We start from the raw sequence: 14,977 nt of genomic DNA, 5'->3' as shown, positions 1-14,977 counted from the left end.
TCAAACCTCTCCAAATGTTCGTAAATCTTGTCCCTCAGAAGCCTCTCCATCAGCTTACCAACCACTGAGGTCAGACTCACCGGTCGGTAATTTCCCGGGCTATCTCTGTTCCCTTTCTTAAAAATAGGAACTACATCCGCAATCCTCCAATCCTCTGGAACCTCTCCCGTCTCCATTGACGACGCAAAGATCATCGCCAGGGGCTCTGCAATCTCTTCCCTCGCCTCCCACAGTATCCTGGGGTACATCCCATCTGGTCCCGGCGACTTATCTACCTTGATAGAATTCAAAAGTTCCAACACATCCTCCTCCTTAATATTCACGTACTCAATCCTTTCCATCTGCTGCAAATCCATAACAAAATCTCCCAGATCGGCTTCCACCGTGAATACTGAGGCGAAGTACTCGTTAAGCACGTCCGCCATTTCTTCTGGTTCCACACAAACCTTTCCCCCCTCACCTTTTATCGGTCCTATCCCTTCTCTTCTTATCCTTTTACCTTTCACATATTTATAGAAGGCCTTGGGATTCTCCTTAATCTTACTCGCCAAGGTCTTCTCATGACCCCTTCTGGCTCTCCTAATTTCCCTTTTAAGTTCCCTCCTACAGTCCTTATACTCCTCAAGATCTTTAACATCTCCTAATTCCCTGAACCTCTTGTACACCTTCCTTTTCTTCCTGACTAGGTTCAACACATCCTTTGTGCACCACGGTTCCCTCGACCCACCAAACCCCCCTCGTCTCATCGGAACGTTGTCATTCAGAGCTCTAGACACACATTCCTTGAATATCTGCCACCTTCCTTCGGTACTTTTCCCTAAGAACGCCTCCTTCCAGTTTATTTGTCCAAGTAACTTCCTGACTTCTTCGTATCTCCCCTTACCCCAGACAAACACCTTCCTAGCCTGCCTGATCCTATCTCGTTCCAACGCAATTGTGAAGGAGATAGAATTATGGTCACCATATCCAAGATGCTCTCCTACCGAAAGATCCATCACCTGCCCTGGTTCATTCGCCAGTACCAGGTCAAGTACAGCCTCTCCCCTCGTAGGCTTGTCCACATACTGCGTCAGGAAACCCTCCTGAACACACCTAACAAACTCCTCCCCATCTATACCCCTTACCCTAGGGATATTCCAGTCGATGTTTGGGAAATTGAAGTCTCCCATCACGACAACTCTGTTATTAAAACATCTCTCCAGAATCTGTTTCCCTATTTGCACTTCAACTTCCCTGTCACTATTGGGCGGCCTATAGATTACACCCAGCAAAGTTTTTGACCCTTTGCTGTTCCTAACTTCCACCCACAGAGATTCTGTAGACAATCCCTCCACGACATCCTCTTTCTCTGTAGCCATGACACTATCCCTGATCAACAGTGCCACGCCACCACCCCTTCTGCCACCCTCCCTGTCCTTCCTGGAGCACCTGAAGCCTGGCACCTGAAGTACCCAGTCCTGTCCCTGAGACATCCAAGTCTCCGTAATGGCCACCACATCACAATCCCAAACAGCTATCCACGCCCTAAGCTCATCTACCTTATTCACTATACTCCTTGCATTAAAATATATACACTTCAGCCCCTCAGTCTGGGCATTTCCCATCTCCACCACCTGTCTAACCTCCCTCGCATACTGCCTGCGGTCCTCCCCTACCTGGGAGCGAACCTCCTCCGTCCCAGTTTCCCCAACACAGTTCCCTCCCCCCATCCTTTCTAGTTTAAAGTCCCCCCGGTAGCCTTAGCCAGTCTTCCCGCCAAGATACTAGTCCCCCTGGTATTTAAGTGCCACCCGTCCCTACTATAGAGGTCCCACCTACCCCTAAAGAGGTCCCAGTGGTCTAGGAACCGAAATCCCTGCCCTCTACACCAGTCCCTCAGCCACGCATTCACCCTCCACCTCATTTCATTTCTTCCCTCATTCTCCCTTGGCACAGGCAGCAATCCTGAGATTACTACCTTCGCTTTTCTCTTCCTCAGCTGCCTACCCAGTTCCCTATAGTCCTTTTTCACAAGTGCCTCCCTCTTCTTACCTACATCAGTAGTACCTATATGTACTACTACCTCCGGTTCCTCACCCTCCCCTTTCAGGATGTCTGGGACCCGCCCAGAGACATCCTGGATCCCAGCCCCAGGGAGACAAACCACCATCCGCGACTCCCTTCTACGTCCACAAAAACGCCTGGATATGGATCACAGTCTCAGAATACAAGGTAGGCCATTAATGACTGAAGTTAGGAGAATTTCTCTCACTCAGACGGCAGTGCACTGTGGAATTCTCTAACACTCAAGGCCGTGGAGGTCAAGTCACTGAATGTATTTAAGAAATTGATAGATACATACATTTTTAGACACTGAAAGCTTCAAGGGATATGGCATTGAGCTTAAGTATCAGCCATGTACTTGGAGTATTGCGTACAGTTCTGGTTGGTGCATTATAGGAAGGACGTGGAAGCATTGGAAAGGGTGCCGAGGAGGTTTACCAGGATGTTGCCTGGTATGGTGGGAAGGTCTTATGAGGAAAGGCTGAGGGACTTGAGGCTGTTTTCGTTAGAGAGAAGAAGGTTAAGAGGTGACTTAATTGAGGCATACAAGATGATCAGGGGATTACATAGGGTGGACAGTGAGAACCTTTGTCCTCGGATGGAGATGGCTAACACGAGGGGACACAGCTTTAAATTGAGCAGTGATAGGTATGGGACAGATGTCAGAGGTAGGTTCTTTACTCAGAAAGTAGGAAGGGCATGGAATACTCTGCCTGCAACAGTAGTGGACTCACCAACATTAAGGGCATTTAAATGGTCATTGGATAAACATATGGATGATATTGGAATAGTGGAGGTTAGATGGGCTTTAGATTGATTTCACAGATCAGCGCAACGTTGGGGGCCAAAGAGCCTGTGCTGCACTGTTATGTTCTATGTTCACATTGAATAGTGGAAAGGAGCCGATGGGTCCAATGGTCCACTTTTGCTCCTATTTTTTATGTTTCTATGCTGAAAAGCTTCCGGAATCTCAGCCAGTTTCCGGGCTGTTAAATCATTGCTCCTAAAGTGAAAACACACCTCCTATCCTGCTGCCTGCCTTTTATTTCAAACAATGAGTTAATTCCTCTTTTCTTCTTTCTTCCTGTGTTTAAAGCAAGATTTTTGGTCTCAGTTTGAATTTCAATGGCCAGAGCTTCTTAATCTCTTTACTGCTAATCAAATTTCCATTAATTCTAAAGCTTTTTGTGGAATAAGTACCACATCCTCTCATAGCTGGGAACTCAAAGCCCAGTATGATTAAGAGTGTGTATTGATAAATCTGTGGAACAATGCTCTTTCATTTTCTTACAGTGTTCTGTTTCTTTGGGGCAATTTTTAATATACTTTAACAAGTAACTTTATTATTATACCAAGTGCCTGGCCACTACCTTTGAGCGGCGAAAATCTTGATTTTACATATAATACCTTACAGTCCATATCTTTAACTTCTAGGTAATGTTGATACAAATAACTGCTGAAATGGAAGTCTGTATTAATATGTACTGGTACGGTATTTTCAAAGGACCTTTTTAAATATATAATTGATGGGTCATTTGTTATACACTGTACAATTTAAGCTTTGACACGTGTATTGTTTGAAACTCTTGGAAGTTAGAATAACAACATGGCTAAGGATAGAAAACTTACTGTATCAAACTGACTAATGAACTACCTCTGTAATAACAAATGACTTGATTATCTGTAAAGATTTGCATTCCAACCATTATGAGTCTCTGTCTATGTATTCCCTGTTTGTGAACACAACTCTTCACTCATCTGAAGAAGGAGAAACGATCCAAAAATGTGCGCTACCAGATAAACCTGTTGGACTTTAACCTGGTGTTGTGAGACTTCTTGCTGTGCTTACTCCAGTCCAACGCCAGCATCTCCACATCATAACAAAGCCTAGCTGGGAAAAAAATGTGATAAATACTCACTAAAACTGATGAAGCAGATTGTAGAATTTGTTTGTAAATCTACAGCAATTAAATTATTTTGCCAGTTCAATTCAGGTGGTGACTGTTTGGCAAACAAAGGGGAGGGTTTTTTATGAAAGTTAAATGAAGTAGGATGAATACTGATCTCGCACTCATCCTGCTGGTGATGTGGAAAGTTCAGCGACTGTCATCAGTGAGACCACTGCAATGAGCATCAAGAGAAGGGGCATAAAAAGAAAGATAACATCTTTGTGTATTACCTTAATCTGTGGCCCATGGCCTTTCCTTTCTCAGTAAAACCAGAATTCTTCCTTAATCAATTTGCAATGTTCAAAATTGTTTGTTTTTTGGGGGCAATACTCCATGAAATGCTTTCAGATTTAAATTGCTGATTGTCCCAAACACTGTGAATGTTTGAATATAACAATCTCACAACAGATGGACTTACTTGAAAGATTTAAAACACTTCAGCATTTTGGCAAAGGAAACAAAAATGCTTGTCAAAATCAAAACCTCCAATTGCTGGGCTTGGCAGTTAATTGCATTTGTAAACAGGCATTAAACTCTGGTCTTATGAATGTCTAATTGAGTAGAGAATCATAGAATTCCTACAGTGCAGAAGGAGGCTATTTGGCCCATCGAGTAGGTGCAGCAGGCAGTAAAGAAGGCTATTGATATGTTGATCTTCATAGTGAGAGGATTCGAATATAGGAATAGGGATGTTTTATTGCAATTGTATAAGGCATTGGTGAGACCACACATGGAGTATTGTGTGCAGTTTTGGTGTCCTTATCTGAGGAAGGATGTCCTTGCTTTGGAAGGAGTGAAGCAAAGGTTTACCAGGCTGATTCTTGGAATGGCAGGTCTGTCATATCAGAAGAGATAGTTAGGGTTGGAGTTTAGAAGAGTGAGAGGGGATCACAGAGAAACTTATCAAGTTCTAACAGGATTAGATAGGGTAGATTCAGTTTGAGGATAAGGAGTAAACCTTTTAGGACTGAGTTGAGGATAAATGTCTTCATCCAGAGAATGGCGAATATGTGGAATTCACTACCACAGAAAGTAGTTGAGACCAAAGCTTCATGTGATGTCAAGAAGAAATTAGGTAAAGATCTTGCAGCTAAAGGGATGAAGAGATATGGGGGAAGCAGGATCAGGATATCGAATTTGATGAGCAGCCATGATCATAATGAATGGCTTACTCCGGCTTCTATTTTCTATGTTTCTATGCTTCTATGAGTCTGCACCGAATCTCTGACAGGGCATCCCATCCAGGCCCTAGTCCTGTAACCCCATATATTTATTCCACTAATCCCCTAACCTACACTAAGGTGCAATTTGGCATGGCCAATTCACCTAACCTGCACGTTTGGATTGTGGGAGGAAACGGTGGAGGAAACGCATGCAGACACAGGGAGAACGTGCAAACTCCACACAGTCATCCAAGGCTGGAATTGACCTGGGTCCCTGACGCTGAGTGGCAGCAGGGCTAACAATTATGGAACCATTTGCTGATGACACCAAGATTGGTGGAATGGCAAATTGTGCGGAGGGTGTGGAAAGTCTGCAGAAGGATCTAGATAGGCTGGGCGAATGGGCCAGGAACTAGCAAATGGAATTTAATGTTGGCAAGTGTGAGGTTGTCCACTTTGGTCGGAATAATGGTAGGAAGGACTATTACTTACATGGCGAAAAACTGCAGCAGGCGACGGTGCAGAGGGACCTCGGGGTCCTTGTGCATGAGTCACAAAAACCCAGCCTGCAGGTGCAGCAGGTGGTCAGGAAGGCGAATGGGATGCTGGCCTTCATAGCGAGGGGGATTGAATATAAAAGTAGGGAGGTCTTGCTGCAACTGTACAGGGCACTGGTGAGGCTGCAGCTGGAGTACTGTGTGCAGTTTTGGTCGCCGCACTTACGCAAGGATATTTTGGCCTTGGAGGGAGTGCAGAGGAGGTTTACTCGGCTGATACTGGAGTTGAGGGGGTTGAACTATGAGGAGAGGCTGAATAAACTAGGCTTGTACTCGTTAGAGTTTAGAAGAATGAGGGGAGATCTCATTGAGACATATAAGATGATGAATGGGATGGATAGGATAGAGGTAGAGAGGCTCTTCCCGCTCATAAAAGACAGTAGGACTAGAGGGCACAGCCTCAAGATAAAGGGGGGGTGGTTTAGAACGGAGTTGAGGAGGAACTTCTTCACTCAAAGGGTGGTGAATCTCTGGAATTCTCTGCCCGTTGAAGTGGTGGAGGCTACCTCGCTAAATATTTTTAAGACGCGGGTTGATGGGTTTTTGATAAGAGAGGGGATTAAGGGTTATGGGGAGAGGGCGGGAATGTGGAACTGAGCCACGACAGATCAGCCATGATCTTATTGAATGGCGGGGCAGGCTCGAAGGGCTAGATGGCCTACTCCTGCTCCTATTTCTTATGTTCTTATGTTCTTAACCATACCCTGAGGGTATGGGTGCGAGTTTCTGATTGCAACCACCCTGAGACTAGAAATCCCTATCAGGGATCAATGGACCTTAAATGCTTCTTCAAATTGTCCGTCCCGCCCACAGTTATTTCCATGGTGGGTGGGACTGGAAAATTTACCCCAGTCCATGCATTGATGAATGTGTCTTGATTTGTACATGTTAACAAACGTGGGGATGAATAGCTCAGTTTACTTGATGTAATAACATCCTGTCTATATCTACTGGAGCTTTTAAGAATGAAAGATAATCTTGGAACCATACAATGAAGAAGGAGGCCATTCAGTCCAGTGAGTTTGCACCAACTCTCTGACAGAACATCTTACCCAGATTTTTGATAAAGCAGGGAGCAAGGGTTACGCAGGGCAGAGAGGAGACCACAGCCAGAACAGCCATCATCTCATTGAACGGCACAGCAGGCTCAAAGGGTTGAATGCCCTACTTCTGCTCCCTAAGTCCGATAGAAACATAGAAAAACTACAGCATAAACAGGCCCTTCAGCCCACAAGTTGCACCGAATATGTCCCTATCTATTAGCATACCAATAACCCTCTATCTTAATAAGTTCCATGTACTTGTCCAAAAGTCTCTTAAAAGACACTATCAAATCCGCCTCCACCACCACTGCTCGCAGCCGATTGCACACACCCACCACCCTCTGAGTGAAAAACTTACCCCTGACATCTCCTTTGTATCTACCCCCCAGCACCTTAAACCTGTGTCCTCTTGTGGCAACCATTTCAGCCCTGGGAAAAAGCCTCTGAGAATCCACTTGATCAATACCTCTCATCATCTTATATACCTCTATCAGGTCACCCCTCATCCTTCATCTCTCCAAGGAGAAAAGACCGAGCTCCCTCAACCTATCCTCATAAGGCATGCCACCCAATCCAGGTAACAATCTTGTAAATCTCCTCTGCACCCTTTCTATGGCTTCTTTTTTGTAATGAGACGACCAGACTGAGCACAGAACTCTAAGTGGGGTCTGACCAGGGTCTTACACAGCTGCAGCATTATCTCCCATCTCCTAAACTCAATTCCTCGATTGATGAATGCCAGTACACCATACACCTTCTTAACCATAGCCTCTACCTGAGAAGCTGCTTTGAGTGTCCTATGAACCCGGACCCCATGATCCTTCTGATCTTCCACACTGCCAAGAGTCTTACCCTTAATATTATAATCTGTCATCCTATTTGACCTGACAAAATGAATCACCACACACTTATCTGGGTTGAAGTCCATCTGTCACTTCTCCACCCAACATTGCATCCTATCAATGTCTCACTGCAACTTCTGACATCCCTCCACACTATCCACAACACCTCCAACTTTTGTGTCATCAGCAAACTTACCAAACCAACCCTCCACTTCCTTATCAAGGCCATTTGTAAAAATCACAAAGAGCCCAGAACAGATCCCTGGGGCACTCCACTGGTGGCCAACTTCCATGCAGAAAAAGACCCATCTGCAACCACTCTTTGCCTTCTGTGGGCAACCCAATTCTGAATCCACAAAGCAGTGTCCCCTTGGATCCCATGCCCCCTCACTTTCTCAATAAGCCTTGCACAGGGCACCTTTTTAAATGCCTTGCTGAAGGCCATATAAATCACATCTACTGCTCTTCCTTTGTCAATGTGTTTAGACACATTCTCAAAAAATTCAATCAGGCTCGTAAGGCATGATCTGCCTTTAACAAAGCTGTGCTGACTATTCTTGATCATATTATACCTCTCCAAATGTTCATAAATCCTGTCTCTCAGGATCTTCTCCATCAACTTACCAACCACTGAGGTTAGACTCACTGGTCTATAATTTCCTGGGCTCTCTCTTCTCCCTTTCTTGAATAAAGGAACCACATATAAGTTTAAAGCACTTTGTTCTTTGTAGAGCTGTTTAAAGCATTTATTTTATTGTATTTACTGCTTTAAGAATTCTGAGGGAGTGTTTAGAAGGAGTTGTGGACCAGCCTGCTCTAAATCAGAAGGAGGCCTGGTGTAGACAGCGGGCAGCGTCTGAGCGGGCAGCGGAGTGAGAGGGAAGCAGAGTGAGTTAATAGGGCTTAATATCAAAAAGGGCTTGAAGGGAAAAAGGCCAGGTGAGTTTGTTTGAAAAAACAAGGAAAAAAATTTTTTCTCAAACCTACTACAGTGAATAATGGAGGGGCATGTGATGTGTGGTTTCTGTATGATGTGGGAACTGGTGGACTCCAGGGTCCATCCCAGTGACCATGTCTGCAGTAAGTGCAGGTTGCTGGAGGAGCTCCAGCTCAGGGTAAATGAGCTGGCCTCTGAGCTACAGACACTGAGGCTCATCAGGGGGTGCAAGGGTGTCAATGGGGTGCAAGTGACATCCACCCCTCCTAGACTGGCTAACTCTAAGGGTCAGGAACAAGAGGGGGCTGCTGGGAGGAGGAAGCGGGGTGAGGAGCAGAGGCCTCAGCCTCTTAATCTGCAAAACAGGTTTGAGGTTCTTGCTGCCAGTCTGGAAGAGGACGAGGCAGGTGAGGTTGGTGAGCAAATTGCACACGGTACAGTGATGCAGCAGGACATAGGCAAAAAGAAGGTGAAAAGGAACGCAGTAGTGATTGGAGATAGTGGGGTGAAGGGTATTGACACTGTCCTTTGTCACAATGACAAAGTGCACAGAAGGGTGTGTTGTCTGCCTGGTGCTCGGGTACAGGATGTCGCAGCTGGGCTGCAGAGGAACCTGGAGTGGGAGGGTGAGAATCCGGTCGTTGTGGTACATGTGGGTGCCAATGGACATAGGCAAAATGCGAACTGAGGATCTGGGGAGGGAGTATGAAAAGCTGGGAATGGAATTAAAAAGTAGAACCGACAAGGTGGTCATCTCTGGGCTACTGCCTGAACCGAGTGCAGACGGGCGTAGGGTTGACAGGATTAAGGAAGTGAATGGGTGGCTCAGAGATTGGTGTGGGAGGAATGGGTTTGAATTTATGGGGCATTGGCACCAGTATTGGGGTAGGTGGGACCTGTTCGGGCGGGATGGGGTTGGTCTGAACCGTGCTGGGACCAGAGTGCTGGCGAATCGAGTAAAGAGGACTGTAGACAGGGCTTTAAACTAATTAGGGGGGGGGGGGGGGGGGGGTGTGAGGGTAGGTGACCTTACGAGGCCTAAAGTTAAGGAGAGGGTACAGGTAAGGGAAGAGGCCGAGGATGTCCCAATAATAGAGGGAGTAGGGGGCGTGAGTATGGTTGGTGGCGTTACGGCAAACAGGGTCCAGGTGAAGGCTGGGATGAAAGCACTTTATCTGAATGCACGAAGCATTCGGAATAAAGTGGATGAGCTGGTGGCGCAGATCAACACAAATGGATATGATCTGGTGGCCATTACAGAGACGTGGCTGCAGGGTGACAGGGACTGGGAGCTGAATGTCCAGGGGTATCAAGTGTTTAGGAAGGATAGGCAGGAGGAAAGACGGGGGGGGCGTAGCTCTGCTGATTAAGGATAGCATCAAGGTGGTAGCAAGGGATGATATTGGAGCCAAGGAGCAGAACGTGGAATTGTTGTGGGTGGAGATTAGGAACAGCAAAGGGAGGAAGACGCTGGTGGGTGTCGTCTATAGGCCCCCGAATAATGATCTGGAGGTGGGGCGGGCTGTTAACGCGCAAATAAGTGCGGCGTGCAGGAATGGGATGGCCGTAGATATGGGGGATTTCAATCTGCATATTGATTGGTCGACCCATGTTGGACACGGTGGGCGCGAGGAGGAGTTCTTGGAATGCTGCCGGGATAATTTCCTTGAACAGTGTGTGTTGGAGCCGACGAGGGAGCGAGCTATCTTGGATCTGGTGCTATGTAATGAGGCGGGTAGAATTAGGGACCTTGCGGTGAAGGATCCTCTTGGAGAGAGTGATCATTGTATGGTGGAGTTTCTGGTGCAGATGGAGGAGGAGAAAGTGGGTTCCCGGACACGCGTCCTTTGTTTGAATAGAGGGGAGTACGGTAGGATGAGAGAAGAATTGGCGAATGTGGACTGGGGGAGTGCATTGGAGGGAGGGTCTGCTGAGGAGCAGTGGAGGATCTTTAAGGAGATCTTTCTTGGTGCTCAGCAGAAATTTATTCCGATGGTCAAAAAGGACTGTAGGAGGAGAGGTAATAAGCCGTGGATAACGAAGGAGGTGAAGGAAAGTGTTAAATTAAAAGCGGAGGAATTTAGAGTAGCTAAGAGTAGTGGGCGAGAAGAGGATTGGGAGAGGTTTAAATGTCAACAAAGATTGACAAAGAAGCTGATAAAGGAGGGTAGGAGAAACTATGAAGCTGGGCTAGCGCTTAATATAAAAAAGGATAGCAAGAGTTTTTATAAATATATAAAAAGGAAGAGGCTGGCTAGGGTGAACGTTGGTCCTTTAGAGGATGAGAAAGGGGACCTAGTGGTAGGGGATGGGGATATGGCTAAGGTATTGAATAACTTTTTTGTTTCTGTATTCACGGAGGAGGACGTGAATAATTTGCCGGGTGTTAGCGATGGAAAGGTGGTAGGACTGGAGGGTCTTAATGACATTACTGTTACTAGAGAGGCGGTGCTCGACAGACTGGAGGGACTGATTGTGGACAAGTCCCCAGGACCGGATGGAATGCATCCGAGGGTTCTGAAAGAAATGGCGGAGGTGATAGTGGATGCATTGGTGGTTATTTTCCAGACGTCGCTGGATTCCGGGGAAGTGCCGGAGGATTGGAAAACGGCTAATGTTACGCCGTTGTTTAAGAAGGGTGCCAGGCAAAAGGCAGGGAATTATAGGCCGGTTAGTTTAACGTCTGTGGTAGGTAAAATGTTAGAATCTGTCATTAAGGAGGAAATTGCGAGGCATCTTGAAGGGAATTGCTTGATAGAGCAGACGCAGCACGGTTTCATTAAAGGGAAGTCGTGTCTGACAAATTTACTGGAGTTCTATGAGGATGTGTCTAGGGCGGTCGATAGAGGAGAGCCGGTGGATGTGGTCTTTCTGGATTTTCAGAAGGCGTTTGACAAAGTACCTCACAAGAGGTTATTGCAGAAGGTCAGGGGACTTGGAGTTGGGGGTAGGGTGTTAGCGTGGATAGAGGATTGGTTGTCAAATAGGAGGCAGAGAGTGGGGGTCAACGGGTGCTATTCGGATTGGCGGATGGTGACTAGTGGAGTGCCCCAGGGGTCGGAGCTGGGGCCTCAGCTTTTTACCATTTATATAGATGATCTGGAGGAGGGAACCGAGTGTAGGGTGTCGAAATTTGCTGATGACACCAAGATTGGGGGAGCGGCAAATTGTGCGGAGGGTGTGGAGAGTCTGCAGAAGGATCTAGATAGGCTGGGCGAATGGGCCAGGAAATGGCAAATGGAATTTAATGTTGGCAAGTGTGAGGTGGTCCACTTTGGTAGGAAGAATGGTAGGAAGGACTATTACTTACGTGGCGAAAAGCTGCAGCAGGCGACGGTGCAGAGGGACCTCGGGGTCCTTGTGCATGAGTCGCAAAAACCCAGCTTGCAGGTGCAGCAGGTGGTCAGGAAGGCGAATGGGATGCTGGCCTTCATAGCGAAGGGGATTGAATATAAAAGTAGGGAGGTCTTGCTGCAGCTGTATAGGGCATTGGTGAGGCCGCAGCTGGAGTACTGTGTGCAGTTTTGGGCGCCGCACCTGCGCAAAGATATTTTGGCCTTGGAGGGAGTGCAGAGGAGGTTTGCTAGGCTGATACCGGAGTTGAGGGGGTTGAGCTATGAGGAAAGGCTGAATAAACTAGGCTTGTACTCGTTGGAGTTTAGAAGAATGAGGGGAGATCTCATTGAGACGTATAAGATGATGAATGGGATGGATAGGATAGAGGTGGAGAGACTCTTCCCGCTCAAAAAAGACACTAGGACTTGGGGGCACAGCCTCAAGATAAAGGGGGGGCGTTTTAGAACGGAGTTGAGGAGGAACTTCTTCACTCAAAGGGTGGTGAATCTCTGGAATTCTCTGCCCGTTGAAGTGGTGGAGGCTGCCTCGCTAAATATTTTCAAGAAGCGGGTTGATGGGTTTTTGATAAGAGAGGGGATTAAGGGTTATGGGGAGAGGGCCGGAAAGTGGAACTGAGCCACGACAGATCAGCCATGATCTTATTGAATGGCGGGGCAAGCTCGAAGGGCCAGATGGCCTACTCCTGCTCCTATTTCTTATGTTCTTATGTTTATCCGCAATCCTCCAATCCTCCGGAAGCACTCCCGTCTCCATTTCTGATGCAAAGATCATCGCCAAAGGCTCAGCAATCTCTTTCCTTGCCTCCTACAGTAACCTGCGGTACATCCCGTCTGGTCCTGGCGACTTATCTAACTTGATGCTTTTCAAAAGCTCCAACACATCCTCTTTCTTAATGTCTACATCCTCAAGCTTTTCAGTCCGCTGCAAGTCTGCACTACAACCACCAAGATCCTTTTCCACTGTGAATACTAAAGTAAAGTATTCATTGAGTACCTCTGCAATTTATACCGGTTCTATACAAACCTTCCCACTGTTACACTTGATAGGTCCTATGACATAATTGAAAAAGGTGAATTTTAATGAATAGTAAAGTTATAGTTTATAGAAGGTCTTTCTGCTGAATATTACGAAGAACACCGTGCATCTTAAACCTCTTCTGGTGAAGAATTTCTTCAAATGAATAATTGCCTTTTATTGGTCCAGCCTCCACCACCCTTTGGGGCAGAGCATTCTAGAGATTTACCACCCTCTATGGGAAGAAATTTCTACACACCTCGTTTTTAAATGATCAGCCCTTTACCTTGTAGCTATATCCCCTTGTTCAAGACTCTCTCACTAGTGAAAACGTCTCACCATCTACCTTGCCGAGCCTTCTCAGGATTTTACATGTTTGAACAACACCACCCCTCACCCTTCTAAGTGCCGAGGAAAGCAGAGCCTACCTATTTAGTTTCTTTTGATAGGACAACCCTCTCATCCCAAGAATTAGCCTGGTGAATCTCCTTTGGACTGTCGCCAATTTTATTGTATCTTTTTTTGGATAAGTGGACCAAATCTGTCTTCCAGGTGAGACCTTACTCTGTACAATTGCAACAGAACCTCCCTGTATTTATACTCCAACTCCTTTGCAATAAAGGTCAAAATGCTATTTGCCTACTTCACTACTTGTTGGACCCGCCTGCTAGTTTATTTGTGATTCCTGCACCAGAACACCTCTGCACCTTCATGACACATGACAGTGGAGAGTCGCTGAGCAGAAACTGATAGCCAAGTTCCGCACACAAGAGGATGACCTCAACTGGGATCTTGGGTTCACGTCACACTATCTGTAACCCACACAACTTGCCTGGACTTGCAATATCTCACTAACTGTCCTGTCTAGAGACAATACACATCACTTTAACCTGTGCTTAACATCCTCTCCACTCACATTGTCTGTACCTTTAAGACTTGATTACCTGTAAAGACTCGCATTCCAATCATTATTTTGTAAATTGAGTTTGTGTCTTTATCTGCCCTGTTTGTGAACAGAACTCCCACTCACCTGACAAAGAGGCAGCAAGTGCTCCGAAAGCTAGTGGCTTTTGCTACCAAATAAACCTGTAGGACTTTACCCTGGTGTTGTGAGACTTCTGACTGTGTTTACCCCAGTCCAACGCCGGCATCTTCACATCATGACTCTCATTGAGTGTCAGACCTCCCTGGCAAACCTGGCAGCAATTGTAATCGCATTAAAAAGAGGCCTGGTTTCCTCACAGACCATGAGGACCCAGCCAGCTCTGGGCTGCACGACCACAGCGTGGTCTCTTCTGCCTCCTTGAATATAACTGTCCCTCTGGTCCCCATCCTGCACCTCCCACCTCTGCAATGACTTATCTTGGTCTTATCTTGGTGTGAGGGAACGCTTCCTTTAATCCTGCAGTAACAGTGTCCACGTGTCGAAATTCCCACTCACACCTATCACATCATTGGCAGTAGACTTCTGTGGGCCGCAACGTTCTAAAAATTAAATAAAGCCCCAGAGATAAAACAGCAAGGCTAGATTAGCTCTAAATTGAAAACTGGGATTAATAGATTTTTGCTTACTTAAGGTAATAAGGGATTTGTGGCAAAATTGGACACGTGAAGGTAGCCTGGAGATCAGCCATGATCTCACTGGCAGCAAAACAGGCTCGAGGGGTTAAGTGGCCAAATCTTATCCCTACGTTTCTGTCTGTAGCCTGTCACCAACTCTCATAGCACTGATACACCTAATTAAAATCAGCAAGAAAACGATAAAGTGGGCCAAGTGGGTGCTGTGCATAAACTGAAAGACAGTGAGCTTAATGAGCTTTATAATATTTTTGTTCCCCTGTCCAGTTATGCCCGAATGCTAACCATTGACACTCTCCCCCATGACCTAATAGCTGACTACTTATAAGCATCAAAAAGCTCACACAGAAGTAAATACCATCAACACCTATTAACATGCACCCCTGCTAATTAGCAATCAATTAACTTATGGACCAGTTGTCTTTTCTAAAAACTGTGAGCCCACTATCCAGATCATTTTAATGCGATAGGATAACTGACAGTTCTACCATGTG

At 46.2% G+C, this 14,977-nt stretch overlaps 1 protein-coding gene across 1 annotated transcript in view; it reads right to left on the bottom strand.

Annotated features, from left to right (window-relative positions):
* The window catches only part of frem3 (Fras1 related extracellular matrix 3), a 170,715-nt gene that overhangs the window by 81,884 nt on the left and 73,854 nt on the right, over positions 1-14,977 (bottom strand). The gene's annotated exons all lie outside the window — the stretch shown is intronic.

Source organism: Carcharhinus amblyrhynchos, chromosome 1 (genome assembly GCF_965287045.1).
Source record: "Carcharhinus amblyrhynchos chromosome 1, sCarAmb.v2.hapA, whole genome shotgun sequence".
NCBI classification, from domain to species: Eukaryota; Metazoa; Chordata; class Chondrichthyes; order Carcharhiniformes; family Carcharhinidae; genus Carcharhinus; species Carcharhinus amblyrhynchos.
Note: the sequence above shows the minus strand (reverse complement) of the source record. Positions and strands in the feature narration are given on the sequence as shown.